Consider the following 17,805-nt stretch of genomic DNA (forward strand, 5'->3'; position numbering starts at 1 on the left):
GAGAGGATACGGGCTGGGGTCTATTCCAGCCTGCTTGGTTTGCAGTCATGGGGGATGGTAGCCTTCAGCCCAGTGAAAATCATGCTTTGTGAAATTCGAAACCTTCTTTGTACTACTTCAAGTACAGCAAGAAAAGTGGGCATGAGGAACAGTGTTTGTGATCAGCTCTCATATGTGGTGACAGCTTGAATATATTCCTTGCATTACATGACGTGTGATGCTGTATGGTATAGGGCTTACATTAAACTGACCATCTTTTCTGCAGCCTGTCCATTTAAACCCAACCAAGGAGAGAGAGTCTTAGGATGGTGCACGAAACGCTCTTGTCAACAGTGAAGCAAGCAACATATTTCATGGATTGCCCCTAAAATGTAGTAGTAAAATAAAAGCAGCCTGTAGTGGAAATGTGTGTTAAGATCTGTGGTTGGTGATAAACGAAACATCAGCAGCAGAGTCATTGATAAAAGTTGGTACACTGTGTGACTGCTGCTTTTGACAGTAGATCAGTTTGTGCCTGTGATGTATTAATAATACATTAAAATGTAATGATAATACACAAGAGACATAAAGCAGGGCTAAATGGGGTGTAGATGTAGCAATGACCACATGTGATGTGAATGAGTTAAAGGATTTGACTTATTTGATTACTTTATAATGAGGTTAAAGAATTACTTTCCCCAGGTCAGTTCAGATCATATCTTTGTTGTCTCTCAAGAGGACATTCTTTAGGTCTGGACACCATGTCAATATCGGCAAACAGAAACAGCTGATCCTTAAAACTAAATTTAGCCACACAGCTCAATACACCTCTGTCTAGACCGTGATTCAATGAAATGCATAGAACAGATATTCCTTGATTTGATTAGAAGTCACATTACATTCTTGATTTAAATCAAGAACAGTTTGAGACATAGAATCTGTACTAAATGTGTGCACTTTCCAGATAAGCCTAGATGATGTATGTAGAAAATATATAGGTCTCTGTATGTGAAAGCAGCGCTGACAAACTTAGACAAAATAGTCTGAGAGCCCTTGCAGCTGTTAAATTTATCAGTCTGCAACAGTGGCATCCAAACTATTACATGACTGAGTGGAAGCTATAGGCTAAGTTTCACAACAGCTCAGAGGGAGCATATATGTGCATAAAACATTTGCCATATGGCCTGAATTTAAAGTTGCCTTCAAGGCATTATCCAGCGCATAAGATGTCATTTACAGAACCAGTGATCGAATTCCACCTCGCACGGCTCTGCGTGGTTGTATGTTGAAGTATGCCTGCCGTGGCTTCAAATCACTGCTACTGTTTTGTTTGAGTTCTTTCTCAACTGGGTTACCTCCTGGGGTTTTGTTAGTATATGTGGTATTTTTAAGCTTGCGGGGAAACAATAAACTCAAAAGTTGAAGGGTCTATCCATATAACCTGCTCTTTGATACATGAATCTAAATAGTGCTCGGTTTACCTACAGGTGTGTTCCCAAAATAGAGCAGAACATATTGCCTTTGTTGTTTGTGAACTCTTTACAGCGAGGGATGGCATTCCTGCACAGTTTTCAGTTCTTGTGTGTTTCTCTCCGTGTTTTAGAAGCCCTCGTGATATAGAAGAGCTTTGGCATGCCTCCTGCGGAGGCTTTTGGACCTCTCTTATTTGTTGACATTGCTCTGATCCTCTGCCAGTCCCCGGCTTTCTCATGCTAGCAAGAAGAATATCTCTCTTTCTGTAGCTCTCTTTTGTCTTTCTCTGCAGAGGTGGAGAGGGGTGATTAGAGGACACACAGCATAACATAGGGCACAATGAAAGAGCGTGTAAAGAGAGATGAGAGTAAAATGAGTGATTGCTGCCTGGCATGAGTAGGAGGTGGGAAGAAGGTGGGCCGGGAATTCTGGGAAAGGCAGAGACAGAGAAAATGAATATGTGTGTAACGCCCCTTTACGTGCCATTTAGTGGAGCCACAGACAAACCTCCTATCTCCCAGCTGTTAGGATGCTCCAGAGGCTCCAGCACACAGCAGCTATTGTTCTTCCTCTTGGCAAGGCCCACAGCGCTATAATACTGCCTCTGTCCTTGGTCTGAACTGGCCTGACAGAGGGACACCAGGGCTCAGTTAGCCTGTCTGACTGGTGCTCCTTGTGACATTGCTGCCACTGCCTCCACCACCTCCGTCCCTGCTTTGTTCATCTGTCCATCTTTGGTTGTGACTTTATGCTCTGTCATAAGACAGAGTTTGCAGTGACTAATCTGTGACATTTCTCCCAATCTTGCATGCTCTTTTCTACAACTCCAGGGATAGGAGTTGTCATAGTGTGCCTTTCTTTGTCACAACACTTAAAGCAACAGTATGTAACTATTTTACCTTAAAAAAAAAGTGCTTCAAAATAATTTCGATGCTAAACTGACGTGTAATAGGAAAATGGCCCCAACGCCTGCTCTTGCACTATGTAATCTTGGTGAGCCGGTCGTACCGGGGGAGTGTTAGTTTTACACCGTTAGCACAGGAGTTCTTTGACCGCTCCAAGGAGGAGGTTTTCAGGCGTCGGGGGGGGGGGGGAATGCTCTGCTTGCTCTGGAACAAAGCTAGAACAATATTTCTGGACACAAAATTGCATTAAAGTTACTGGGGTAAATTTAATTACCTGTGATGATCACAGAGCACCGTAAGTTGAACCTCATCCTCTTTATAATCTTGCATACACAAAAGTGAAGCATCATCTCTCCTACCTTTTTTACTTTTCTTACTCGCCTTGCACTCATCTTTTATCCACCTAATCTTTTTCCTCGCTTCTCTTATAGCTGCCACTTTGGCTCTTTCAGTCTCTCTGTTTCTTTTTCTCACTGTCACCCAAGGGGAAGAGAGGGCGTTGACAGGGTCTCTCAGTGAGTTGACAGGATATCTCTGAATAGACCTGTCTGCCCGTGTCTCTGCCAACAGGGCAAAAACACAAAAGCCCCATCTGAGCTTAGAGCCGCCCTCTATTCTTCATCTCTATATCTGCCCTCTTTTATCATTTTTGTCCTCCCCCTCTCTCTCTGTCTCAAGTTGAAAGTACCGCCAGTAGTTATTTTCTTCTTCTCTTCTGTCACTTGCTTTGTATTCAGTCTGTTTGCCTCCATATCTATACAGCAGGTTCTTACTCATTGTGATGTGACACCTCTGCTACCAACTAGTTAGACCACAGCTGCTGTGTTTGAATACATGCAAGAGTTCTGTCACTCACCACATCACTTTAGGCTCCGCTGAGTTCAGAAAGGATTCGTCTTGCTTTTTATAATGTTCAGCCTTGCGGATTGTTTTGCATGTGCCAGTTGCAGCACGGCCAATAGAAAGGGTATACTCATGCTTCCAGACTTTAAAAACAATATTTGTTTAGGCTGAGAACTTTAGTGTCATTACAGTCTAAATGTGGTTCAGCAGATAACACACAGTCAACAACAGAAAATAAGAAGGGGGAAAAAAAAAAGGGTTGAACTCTGCAATATTTGCCTTTTTTAAGATATATTGTAGTCTCTCCTCATGGGCTCATGGCGGTTTTCCAGGAAACTGGAAAAAGAAGCCCTCACGACTCATCAGTCGGTAATCGGCAGGTATTCGGGAAATGGAGCACCATGCTGTTCTGTAACTGACCCGGCTTATTCTCTGAGCTGAAAGCCAAAATCAGCTTCACAATGGGATAAACTCTGGACTGTGTAGACTCCTCCCCAGGTGTCATGTGAATGTTTGGATGGTAAACGTAGTCTGATACCTTTCTCGGACACAATGTGGCCTTGGTCTGCTCCAGGAGGGAACTGGATACAGGGCTCCCCTCAGTAGCTGTTGGCCCAAGCACTGACGGTGGGGGTGTGTGTGCCACTGTGTGTTTGTGTGCAATGTGTACAATGACTATGGTTAGGGTTTTAGTGTTTATATTTGCAAAACAATGTCATGTTCCTGCCCTTTTAGGTCACAGTGTATGTCTGTGCTGTGCATAATTCAGCTCTAAATGCTGCCAACTGACATCAAAACGATCTCTGCAGCTGCAGTCAGAGCATGTGCATATTTGAATACATTTGAATATACAAAGTTAAGCAAAACAGCGCCATGATGGCATACAGTAGTTCTGCTTTTTCCTGTCACTCCCTCTCTTTGAATATTTATGCACTCTTTTCCTCTCCCTTGATTTCTGTCTCCCTCTGTTCTCCCCCTTTCCTCTTTCCCCCCCCCCCCCCCCCGATGGCTTCTCATTGAGCTGGAACGGCCGATGCACTGGTCGTCGTGGTGATGTGTGATGATTGATGGAGGCTAGAGAAATAGGAGGCGAGGCACTTTGTTTATCCAGTCCGCAGCTTGAATCCCTTGTGTCAGGACTGAGACGTCCGTATTCAATTACAGATACGCTGCATTTTCATTAGGATTTACTAGTAAGTATTTAGAAGTACTCGTTTTTCTTCTCAGCTCTTCTCCCTACTCTGGGCAGAAGTACAAGGAACAGCAAGGAAGAGGAAGAGAGGGGAAGACAGTGAAGGATTAGAGACGAGAACGATGTAGAAAATAAAAGATGCAATAGGCTTTTGTTTCAGGCACATAATGTACCACACAGTTATTTTTAGAGGGGCACAATATATAACAGGTCTGATAAATTAGCCAAATTGCTTTCATTGACTTAAGAAGCACAGCATCCACACACTCCGATATAGTAGGTGGCAGGTATGCACCTTTTTTTTTTTTAAAGTTAGTTTGCGATTCTGCCAATAAACACAGAGAAGAAGAAGCAGCGCAGCACGCTGACGAGAGAGCCGAACATGTCTTAGCCGGTGTGGACGTTTTTCACAGTTTCAAAAAGTGAGACGACACGATTGCAATTAACAGTACAACAAGAGTCAGAACTGTTCTTTGGTTGTACGGTACTGGTGTTAGTTAGATATGTTTAGGTTCAGAGCTATGGAATATTCAATCATCCATCTTTGCTCACACACCGTTCTTACCCTCAGGTGTGCATAAACTACAGGTTATGAATTTCTTTAGAAAACACAAATATGTGAAATCATGGGTTATCTTATCAGTATCGGCCATGAGAAGCAGGTGATTATCAGTTTTCAGTCAAATGTTTTGTGTTTTGCATTCCTAATTATTTACTTTAGCTTATATCTAGCTCAAGACTGTTTTTGCAGTTAACACCCTTGCTCCAATCTTCTTTGCCATGTTTGTCTACCATAAAGTGTTTAGAAAAAACTAGAAATGTTATTAAAAAAATAATCTTTTAAGAGAGGGAAGAGAGCAAGGCCGCGGCTTGAAAGGGACGCTGAAGGGAACAGAGTAAAGTGCAGAGAAAAGAGAAGGAGAGCAAAAGGGGAAGTGACCTCTTAGCGTCCTGGTGTGTTTGTCCACAATTTCACAGCAGGGGTGCCTGTGCACACAGACGACTGCTGCCTTTAATTGAACGCCAATATTTGGCTGTCCTTTTACAGCTCACAGCGAGGATCCAGCTCCACTTTGGATTTGCGCAAGGCCCGAGCACAAGGCACGTCTGATTTGTGCTGGATAAAAGCCCAGCAGGGGCCGCGAGTGTACACTTCTCTTCCATTTCAGAGGATCGGAAGCTCGCCTTCCTTTTTGTCTTTCGGTGGACAGCAGGAAATGCCAGATTAAATCCACAGCAAGAAAACCCACTCAGCGATCACCTCATCGGCGTTATCTATGCTTATACAGCAATGCGGGCAGTTCACCAGGACACATCATTGCTGGAGAACAGAGGTCAGAGAGAGGTTAGGAAATTCTTACTGATGAAAGAAGTATCTGCTAAAGATAGTCGGTAGAGTGAGGTTGTGGTTCAGTGAAAGATTGCATTCTGTAGTCTTCCTCCTCCATTCAGTGGTGTGTCAAAGGAAATGTAAAGACATGGGGGTGGTAGATGTATCCACTCTCAGCTCTATCTGAACGATGTTAAAATTTCAATAATACGATGATGAAATCATCAAGCTATGGGAAATAGTCTGACACACAGCAGTCCCTTACATAACGCTTTCATTTATAGACACATGTCCATAGAGTTGAGTGTGCCTAGGCTACTATTATATAAGATTATGTTATTACATTTGCACTTGTATACCTTTATACTGAGATTAGTCTATAGCTCATCTTTCTTTACTGTGACAGTGCCGTATCGGTGTCATCTCTTTGCCCTTGATCTGGGGCATCAGTGTGTGAGTGTGCTCATGTGTGTATTAATGAGCTCACATGTGTATTCCTCTGTGGCTTTTTTAGCATTAGTGCTGCTGACTGTATAGCCAGCCAGCGAACTGTAGCTGTGAACCATCCTTAGCATAGCCACTCGCCACTCCACTGTATTTAGCCCGACGCAGAGCTAGCTTTGGCCACAGATGCAAAAAGGACTAACACCACTCAGAGCTCAGCGCAGTGGCAGAGAGCATGTAATGCTGACAATGATTTGAGGAGGTACTTGTAGCTGATATATGTAATGTATGTATGCATATGTTATCTTTTCATTAATATAACTATTTGTATGTAGATTGAGGTAAAACACAAAACTTTGATTCTCTTCAACTGAGAAATGTTGATTGTTGTTGTCTGATGGACAGTTCCATTATCACTGTGTCCCTTCAGTACATTAAGTATTTGCATTCACACTTTACTTGGTCTCTCAATGGCTTTTTCATTGCATATCAGCATCAGCAATGATATTAAAAATGTGGCACTAGAAGATCCGACAATCTTTGCTGTAGTTTGAACGTGTTCGTCTACAATTTAAGGCTAAATTCTGAATACTAGAATACTTAGATTCTTCTTCACCTTAGAAACTATGATTGCTCTGCTTTATGATTACTTCTACATAGCTCCAGTCCAATCAACCACACTTGCTTTACCCTGTTATTTCAACAGTCCTTCCATCAGTGTATACGGAGAGAGGTGCTCTTCACTGTCAACGTGCAGGGCGCGCCTCAGATGACAGGTGTGCAGCCCGTGCACCTGTTTGATGAATAATAGAGACATCTCGAGGGACAGACTCTGAAATAGAATCTGAAATGAGGAGGAAGAGACTCAGCCTATGTGCTACCGATGTATATATCTCCATCCTGGCGAATGCAAAGACGATATATAATATAGTTTTTGTTGCAAACAGAATTTCCCCCACCAGCTTTCTCAATGCCCTATTTATATGACGGGTGTATATTTATCACACAATCTAGAAATCAACATTTACTGATGATCAATTATTTAGACGAAAGCACGAAGTGTGTGTGTGTGTGTGTGCAAAACACACAAACACCCATACACGCATATCACGGTGAGCTGTGCAGCGAGAGTCCCATGAACAGCAGCAGATGGACTGCAGTAATAAGCTGTTATTTGGCAGGTAAAGTTATTCAGGGCTTGTTTGGGTCCTTCAGCGAACCAAGAGAATACCAAGAGGAAAAAAGGGCAAATGTGGGGCCTGGGGATGAGGGGGAAGGGCTGTCTTTGATCTTTAAATTAGGTGAGCAGTGCAAATGTGTGTTTATCGTGTGTGTCGTAATCAACCCTAGCCTGCTATATGACAGATCGGCGTTGGGAGTTAACGAGCTTGGGGTGCGCTGCTGGAGTAAAATCATCCTCCTCCAGCTAAACCGGAAAGCAGCAGCCCACATTGGTCCAGCCTAGCGGTGTAAGATAAGGTTAAAGGTCATTTCTTTATTGTGTGTGGTTATATAAATGTTAGTGGCACCTGGAGGCAAGAGCCGTGGTTTGCGTAGCTTAGCCTCAGGAGGACAGATAGGTGCTGACAGACAGGCCTGGCCTTGCCGCTGGGACTTATGCCTCTGCTGCAGATCCTCTTCTTTTTCCATTAGTCTCGCTTTCTTTTATTCTTAGCTGTGTGTATTCTGTGTCGCTCCCTCCCCTCTCCCACTGTCTGTTGCTCAGACATATACCATATTCCTCTCCTTCCTATGTCCTACTTTATATAAGCTGGAGCTGTACAACCAGTGCTGACTGCTTCCAATGAGGCCATTGATGACTGCCAGTTTTGTGGTCAACATACTGTCCTAGTTGGGCATCAGCAGTGTCTGGGGCCAAATGTTAAATGCGGATCTACTGTGAGTTCAAGCAAAGGTAACGTTACAGCAGAAAGGGGTAGCAGAAGGAGTGGGCCGGTTGTTAACCAGGCCAGATGTTGCCTCAAGCATCAAATTACATTTTTCAAATGTAGCACGGATCAAGAATAGACATAGAGATAATAATCTGTGGTTCATTTAAGCAAGTCATGCTTTTTCATTTCATCCAGGTTGTCTAATAACCGCATTGTAGGACACACTAATGATCTGTTTACATATTGACATCAGTGTCTTTCTTCTAAAAGATTAACTGGACTCATCGCTGTCATCAACAGTTAACCACTTACTTGTTGAGCTGTTTCTTTCTTCCTCTCAGCTTTGGGTTTATCATGTTGCTGCTGTGTTAAACAACGATCTTGTGGCACCCTAATAGCCAAGTCGTATACCACATAACGGCAACGTCTCCAGTTTGACTCCATCAGGGGACATGTGTTGCATGTTGTGCCATATATTCCTCCTCCACTGTTCTGTATAAAAGGTACGGACACAAAATTGGGGGGGGGGGGCATTGTTGCTCCGTCGCTCAGCCGGCAGAGGAGGTAGTCACAGAGCCAAGACTTACTTTGCAATCAGTTATACCCTGTGTTAACTTAGATATGTAGACATCTTATCACATGCAAATCCCTCAAACTGTAAATAGTTTCATAAAGCAAGACAGCACATCAAAGATTGCTCAAAAGTTTCCTGGAGTTTTAAAAACTTTTAGTGAAGAGTTGGCCAAAGTAGTTAGAGATTTGAGTTCTGAATCATGCATAGGCTGTTCAGTATCTATATTTCATCAGTGTCTGGAGCTACTTCAGTACTTGGACTATGAGCAAGCTGAGTAGGTGTTTATCTAATTGCAACCGGACTGAGAGAGCTCTCTGTTTCTGAACGATGCAACAGTGACTGCGACTGACAAGGGCATGATGACTCAGATATCCTCACACACACACACACACACACGCACACACGCGCACACACACACACACACACACACACACACACACACACACACACACACACACACACACACACACACACACACACACACACACACACACACACACACACACTCGGGGGTGACGACAGACAAGCCAAAGTCTGACTGACCAGAAAAGATAACAAGGAATTGTGTGGGAGCAGTGATAACAGTTGCTGTGGATTCTGTTTCTTATGCACACACACACACACACACACACACACACACACACGCCAGCCTGACTTCCTACTGAAAAGAAGCCTGGGGACTTAAAATATGACCAATGATAAAATAGAGGCAATGAAAAGGGAGAAAATAGGGAGGTTTTGTACCAGCAGGAAGAATTGGAGTTGCTTCCCTTTCAACATTTGTCGATTAGAGACGAGCAGGGAACCTTACAATGCCTGGTGCCAAACACAAGCGGAAGAAAAGGGACTGAGAGGTGCTTTTGTCTCCATCCGCTCTGTCCCATTGTCACCCATATCACCTTCACCAGAGACAAGACACTGCATTGGGTTTGATCTAATGATCAAATCTATATATGTGCGTGTGTCAGCTGCACAGATGGAGGGACGTATTGTCTCTGATTGTGATCCTCTGGACTCGCATACACAGCACTCCCAAACTAAATATAGCGAATTGATTCATAAAGACACCTTAGGTAACAACACTTGTTGTAAAACATCTCATCTCGCTCCTTGTAAAAACTGCCAGGCAGGCACTGCAAATCCTTGTCTTTAGCAGAAGATTGACTCAATTAAAGGCCTCGACCATCCACCATGTTGCAAAATGCAGTGATGTTAATAGAAGCCCTGTTAGACCACATGTTGTCTTCTTTAGCCCCCATTTTCTCCGAAGAGATTCATCCTTTCCTCCCACCCTGGCTATCTTTCCATTTGTATGCAGAAAATGTTCACCCACCTTTGCCTAGCAGTGGCATTTCCAAGCATAGTTGTTGGGACTATGTGTGGGTGCATGGGGTGGAGGGTGCTGAGATGTCATGAGACACAGGTCACATGATGGATGCCTGCAGCTGACCTTTTGACCTCTAATGAGCATGCTGTTTCTATAGATGGAAAAAGGCCCCGAGGACAGTGACCAACCACTGCCTGATGCCTGCCAATGTGGCACCACCTCGCTCTCAGCGTATGTGCCAAAGTGTGTGTGTGTGCGTGTATGTGTGTGTGTGTGTGTGTGTGTTAGTCGGTATTAGCTTATCACAGATATTCAGGTATTTGTGGATATGGCAGCTGATGAATTACAAGAAATTGTACATAAATGGCAATTATATATTTGAGGTAATAGAGTGCTGCAGGAGTGAGTTGAATCAATTAAGAGTTGATCAATCCAGAACTTGGTGTCATCCCAGTGGTCGCTCCTGCTGCTCTGTACCACTGGCACCGCCTCAGGCCTTCTCACAGCAGGAGCACCTTCACTAACCACCGCCACCCTGCTCTGCCAGCTCTTTGTTCCCAGCATCATCTCTCATGCACCGACACATAATAACTGTGACATTGCCCACAAACTCAAGAGAGGTTTGCACAGCTGCCCTGGGCACTGTCTGATCAGTCCAATTTGTCCCACAAATCCTCCCTGCTTGCCCTCTTGTCTTTCTTACTCACATATCCACCTCTCAGCTGCTGCCAAGTTCCCCTCAAGTTAACTGGATGGTTGTTTAATCTGTTGTTGGAGTTTTATGTATTTTGTGAAGCACTTCTAATCTTGTTTAGATAGATTTTGTCAAGGAACCTCATCGCTACACTTTGCAAGGTTGGATCAACCTCATCGCACCACAGATGCGCCGCTTTGCCTGCAGCGGATGACCTATGATCAAATTATCCTTTGCAATCGGATTAAGCAATAAGGGAAAACTCGTGATTTTTAACCCAGAATCACCCTATTATGATAAGCATCCAGACTTTGAAGAGACATTGACGTGAATTGGGCCTTTTCAGAATAAAACAACATAGTGATTTGGATGAGGTGAGAGCGTTTGTGCATCAGGAACTACAACACAGTGGACAGATGCAAGGATATCTCCATGTACCACACTGTTGCACCTCCTCACTAACCGTGTGTGTGTGTGTGTGTGTGTGTGTGTGTGTGTGTGTGTGTGTGTGTGTGTGTGTGTGTGTGTGTGTGTGTGTGTGTGTGTGTGTCTGTGTGTGGCATTCACTGTTTACCGGTGTATCTGTGGTGTGTTGAGGTTTGTCCAACCTTGTGAAGTGAAGTAGTTCCTTGACAAAAACCCCCACTACTTTTCGGCATTTTCTTTCTCGTACATTTGTGGGGGGGGGGGGGGGGTTCTCAGGATATTACCCATTCCCCTGCCTCTGTATTGTTTTTTCTTTCTTTCTTTTTTATACCTCCAATGGCCCTAAAACACCATCTTAGAAAAAACCCTACTCTTGTGATTTGTTGTACCAAAAAAGTGATGTTGCTGTTTTTATAAAGCATTGTGTTGGTACATTTCATCCTTGGTTGACAGCGTTTAACATTTTTACAGACTGAATCCTTTTAATTGACTTTTTTCCCCCTCTTCTCTTGAGGCACTGGTTGTTTTAATTTGAAAAGAAATGAAAAAGAATCCACATTAATTAAGGTTTTTGAGTTAATTAAACGTGTAAACGACAGTGGAAAGAGAAGAGGTGAGCAGCCAGTTACTATTTAAGGTGTCCAGCATATGGTCTGCACCTTTTTTTTTGAAGTGAAAGATTTAACAGTTTTTTCCCCCGTGTTTACACATTTTCTTCTTCGCAAGAAGCGATGGTGCACGAGAGACTGAAATACACTTTGCCTCCAAGCTACATCACCACACTTTCTTCTCATTCACCGTGACATACAGTATTCTTAGATGTAGAGCAAAGGAAATGAACAGCAGAACAACTAACACAGTACAGTGTACTGAATTAGCACTTTCTAATCAGAACTAGGTACACTGATAGAAAGGTGATGAAATTACAAAAACAAATCAAAAAGGTGAGTGTTCAAATGGCACTTCACACATGGAAAAGTAGGGTGCCATATTTTTACACTCATCATGTAATTGCTTTTGACATGTTGCCCTCTGGGATGTTAGTCAGATGAATGTGAATCAGTACATCACAGTACACTGAATTACAACACCTATTGTATTGCAACAATTTGAAATATTGCAGTATCAATGAGGTATCAGCTCCCCAATAGAAATAATCTCTTGTTTGTTATCCTGCCTCTCTGCCTTGCAACACAGAGCCTCTGGTGTGGACTCTGGCATTGATCTCAATGAGAGAAGAAGATCTCTCCTTTTCCCCTGATGCCACCCACGCTGCTTTTTTTTTGTCTTTTTTGTTTAGTTTAATGTGCCCCAAGCTGCCTCTTTCTTTTTTTCTCTCCGTCTCTTTCTTCCTCTGGTGTACTTTTCCCCTCCAAAGCCCTTGGACCACCTCCATCTCTGCACAGGAGCTTGGCAACTTATTGTGGAGATGCAACAGAAGGCAATGGTCTTCTTGAGATTCATAACACACTTAATTTTCATGCAGAGAGAAAAAACATTAAACAGAGCACATGTGGTGTCACTCGGCCCATCGTCTGTGACAAGGCCCAGTTTAGTCTTTTTGAGTAGAGCTGCAAAGATTCAACGATTGATCGTTTAGTTGTCAACTATTAAATTAATCGCAGACAATTTTTATACTCGGTTTGAATACTTAAAAAAAAAGAAAAAGCCAAAATGATCTGATTCCAGCTTCTTAAAAGTGAAGATGTTCTAGTTCCAGTAAAGATTTCGACTTTTGGACAAAATAAAACACTTAAGGTTGTTATCTTGGTCTTTGGGAAACACTGATCAACGTCTTTCATTATTTTCTGGCATTTTATTGACCAAACAACTCGTTAAATCGACAATGCAGATAATCTTTAGTTGCAGCCCCTATTCTTGAGGGACAACAGCTTTCCCATTTGTATTTACTACCACATGAGGGGACAAGATGAATGGTGCAAGTTTAATTTGGCAGGCCAGTAATTTAAGTGTTTTGCCCTTCTAACAAGCTTCTTGGGTGGCTTGAGTGTTGGGATTGTGAGTATGCATCGTGTTTTTTCTTTCGCCTGACACTGTTTTCTGTTGTTCGAGCTGAAAGGGGTTGCTGCAGTGGTTAGTCTGTGTGCATGTCCTTCACGTCTGTATGAACGGCAAGGGAGTTGGTATAATGAAATTTACCTCACAGGCCAAACAAGCACAGCTGCACGGTACACTGCATGCAGACATTTATTATTGAGCAGCAGGCTTTCATTATTAATCGTGGGTTTCTGTGAACTCTGCAGATAAACTTCTTTGAGTCTGTTTGTTCGTCAGACACTCCGCTCATTGATGTTGGAACGCAGGCGTCCATGAATATTTAGTCGTGGACGTCTACAGTGGGATAAAGCACATTTTGCTAAATGAATGTATTTAGTTACAAAGAGCTTAGATTGCTTTAGACAATGTGGGCTGTGTTGTTTAACTACTCGCCCAGTGTACAGCTCATCGTCGATCACGCTCTGAATGAAAAGTGTAGTGGACAGACCGCCACTGTTGAGTCACAGGGATTTCCCTCCACACACACAGAAAGAATTTGATGAATGGAAAGCTTAGATCCTTATCTTCTCCAAAGAGCTGTAGGGAGAAAAAAAAAAGACAACAACAGTGTGTTTTATGGCTGCACAAAGACGAACATTTCTATAGCTGTTTAATTCCATGCATGAAGAGCATTGCATGGCAATATAAATTGTTCTACATGTGGGCACAGTTTTCGCTACGTTGTTTATTTAAGTAAAACGGAGATAATGGAGAAAAGAAAATCTCAAGTCGATAACTGCCAGGGATCGGGATTTTGCATTTTCAGCAGACAGTATTACGCTTGGTATTTGTTTTCCTTGTTGTCTGAAGCGACTTCTGCAACTTGTTTACAGCTGCCTGCCAACATTATATCAGACTAGAAAGCCAGCCAGTGGATCCGTGCCATCTGAGTACCTGAGTAGCATCTGAGTGCCCGCGTGCCAGGATGCTCACTTTGATCAGTGCTGGCTGTGTCGAGCAGGGTGTAGTGCTAAATGACTGACTTGCTTCACACCCCTGCTTGATTGGGACCTCTTACTGTCTCACATGTACTTGGCCATGGACAGACTCGAGCGTCACACAGAGGACAGGTAGTGGGAACACAACACTGCACAGATGAGCCTTTTGTTTATGCGCAAGTCAAACAGCGTGTCAAAGACAATATCACGAGAGATACGGTGCAGTCAAAAATTCTGAGTTATTGAGGCGAGGAAATAAGTTTATTATGTGCCCGTATCCCTTGCCACACGCACCCTGCAAAGTTTCCGACTACCAGTAAACCTACTTAGCATAACTGTCTGCGCCCAACCTGACAGCACTTGCAGGTGTATTTTTAGCCCGACAACAAGAGGTGTGTGTGTGTGTGTGTGTTTTTTTATAGCACCTTACTGGTGAGGGCCTGCAAGGTGTCATCTCACCGCTGAAGGGGTGCCGGCTGGTACATAATTTTAATTGGCAGGAAGACACACTCACACATGCTATGATATGTTTTGCCAACATGATCTGCTGTGATAAGGAGGGGGGGGGGGGACAGGGGGAAAGGGGATGTTGTATCAAATGAAGGGGTTTGTGTGTGCGTGTGTGTGTGTGTGTGTGTGTGTGTGTGTGTGTGTGTGTGTGTGTGTGTGTGTGTGTGTGTGTGTGTGTGTGTGTGTGTGTTATTGGCCGGCTATTTGCATAGATCTTTGATAAGAACTTCTCCCAACCTCACATGCTTTTAGAGAGTTTCAACATGTTCAGTGTGTTTGTGCATGTTATTTTGCTTCTGCACATGTGCATCAGGGAGCTCTCAATGTGCAGAGGCGCCAGCTCTCCTCTCCTGTCAAATTCAACAGTCTGTTCCCACCAACAGCGGGCAACACATTTAGACGGGGGTACACTCAAAAAATAGTGTGCACAACATCCCTCCTGTCTGAAGGCAGTCGTTGTTTATAGCGGCGGCCGAAGGGACCATCACAGACAGACTTTAGCAGCAGGCCTGCTTCCTGTCAGTTTATCAATGAGTCTAACAATCTCCATCTTTCCCAACTTCATAAGGACAATCTGATTCAGTTTGATCCACAGTAAAACATCAATTCATCTTAAAATGTGTGATTAAGATGTGTCTGGCCATTTGAGCTATTAAAAAAAAAAGGAATGAAGATTAAATTCTTGCCTTCTATGCAAATGAGAAAGAAATGAAAGTATTTAAAAATGTATAGCTGCCTCATTAAAATAACAGAAACGATGAGCCAGACTTATTTTTCCTATTGAGCCTCCACAGGCGCAAAGAAAAGTCTTTAAAGCAGCTGAAGGAAGTCTCCTTTATATGTTTTGAGTTTGACATCGTACATTCATTTTTTTTCTCCTCCCTTGTTTTCGCTGAAAAATGAGCTGTGGTGGCTGTCCTGCACTGCATATTGCTGATTTAAACCAGCTGCTGGAAAGCTTCGCCAGTTTGATCTCTGCTCTCTCTGCCATTGGCTGCTGTGGCTCTGCCAGTTTCCCTGATTAGATGTCTGTGTTTTTATGTTTGCAGCTGTTCGTAGTGTAGAAACAAATCAAGTCCACAATTGTAGTGAACGAGTTCCCAGAATCACCGGAAAGAGGACAAAATGTTCAGGCTTATTTGACAAGGAGAATGCATGCAGCTTGACTTTGAGGAAGAGTTTTAGGGAGAGAGAACAGCACATTATTGGAAATTCATTCTATTTTAAGGCTTTATTTTAAGTCCTAGAGTAACTTCCTTTTTTACAAAATAACTCATTGATACACACATTGAATGGTTGACCCTTACAGCGTACAGGATGTAACTTAAACCTGCTCCTGAACTTGCTTTTATTGTATGTGTGACTACAGAGCTTCTGCAGGTCTTGAACAATCTGAAAAAAAGGCCTTAGGGTGTGTGTGGCCATATAGTGTTTTTCTCTTGCAGAGAAGTGCTGGCAGCGCTTCATCACAACGCTTCATCACAACGCTTCATCATTCATTTGTGTTGTTTCTGAGTACAAGATGATGATGATATTGATATTGTTGATTGTATGATAGACTATCATTGACCCTTTGCTTTTTTATCATCTATTTGGGCTGCCATCTTTAGATTTAATTTACAAAAGTCTTAAATATTTCTTCTTGCTTTTGATCATGGGCTGTAGGGAAGTGTTATACACCGATAAACTAAAAGTTAGATTGTTGCGACAGAAGATTATGCGCACAGAGGTCTGGTAAATCCTTTTTTTGTGGAGTTTTAGTCAGCGTCACTAGACCAAAAGCAAACACCGTCACTATTGCCAGCTAAACTTTCCACAGTCGGATGTGCATCGTCTCAAAAGGGGCATTTAAATGAAATACATTTAAATTAATTATTAGATTATTAGATAATGCAGGCAAGAAATGAGCAATAGCTTTCATACTTTAGACGGCAGGATCGTGAAACAGGTATTACATTGCATTCTGTGTAGTATTAAAAAGTCATTTAGCAGACGCTCTTATCCAGAGCGATTTACAGTGCACTAACTACAAGGACAGTCCCCCCCCCCCGGAGCAACTCATGGTTAAGTACCTTGCTCAGGGGCACAATGGTGGCAGCCCTGGTATTGAACTCACAACCATCTAGTGTTGTATTTAGAAGCCGTATCACTAGACCAATAGGCCATCACCACCCCCTTTTGACTCGGTGTACGCTGCAGAAACCCTGCAATCAGTCTGCGAGCCCTTGGTTGGAACCAGACTCTTAATCTGTGCCTTGTGTTGGATTCTGTGTCGTGGTTATCCAGAGAGAAAATCACATCGACTAACTCTTCAGACCATGAATTTTACATCACCTAATGATTCCAATCAGCTCACTTGCTGCTTTACGGCTAGATTCTTTCTCTATTGCTCCTCTCGCCTTGTGGTTTTCTAGTTTCACAGAACCAGCGATTGTGATGGCAAACTGGGGCTTAACAAATTACATCACAGCTGGATATTGTTTTTCTTCTTTTTTAATATGAAGATTGTCGTCTATTTGCTTTTTTTTTCATGCTTTCTCAGTAGAATTAATCGCCCAGTTTTTCCCATAATGAGCAAAAAACTCTACAAGAAATATTTTGTGTGACAGTGTGTCCGTGTCAAATCGTAGCTGATGGTGTGTCAAGGGTCTTTCTCTACCAAGTCCTCCAAAGTAAAAGGCCCTTGACCTGCTCCACATTGCGGGGTCCTCTGCTATATTGTGTGGCAGTGTGAGTGAGTAAATGCTCCATTAGGATTCATTAGAGCCTCTAGTTGGACATATTGTCCAGAGTGCAATGAGCCGCACCAGTGGAGGCCCCCCGCTCTCCACTGGCACGTGTGCTCCCTCACCCTGCTGTGTGCTCGCACACAATGGATGAGCAATCCCAGATCTCGCTCTTATTCTCCCTCTCATGTTCATTCATTAGTAGCTAACACTGTTTTGACACATCACTCTGAACATAGCCCATTCACCCCCCCCCCCCCCCCCCCACACACACACACACACATACACACACACACACACACACATTTTCATCCCTCCCTCTCTCTGTTTTTTTTTTTTTGCCTTTGCCTCCCATGGGATATTATTAAGTGACCAATGACGTCCCACTGCAGCCGTTGCCATGGTGATAGGTGACAGTAGGAAGCACCACCCAAGATGTATGGATCGTAAAAGTAGCAGGACAATAAAGGCTGGCTGGCCTGTAGACGGGATGG

At 43.2% G+C, this 17,805-nt stretch overlaps 1 protein-coding gene across 1 annotated transcript in view; it reads left to right on the top strand.

The window, feature by feature from the left end:
* Positions 1–17,805, top strand: part of wasf1 (WASP family member 1) — a 57,571-nt gene that overhangs the window by 1,143 nt on the left and 38,623 nt on the right.

The sequence above is a fragment of the Cottoperca gobio genome, chromosome 24, assembly GCF_900634415.1.
Source record: "Cottoperca gobio chromosome 24, fCotGob3.1, whole genome shotgun sequence".
NCBI classification, from domain to species: Eukaryota; Metazoa; Chordata; class Actinopteri; order Perciformes; family Bovichtidae; genus Cottoperca; species Cottoperca gobio.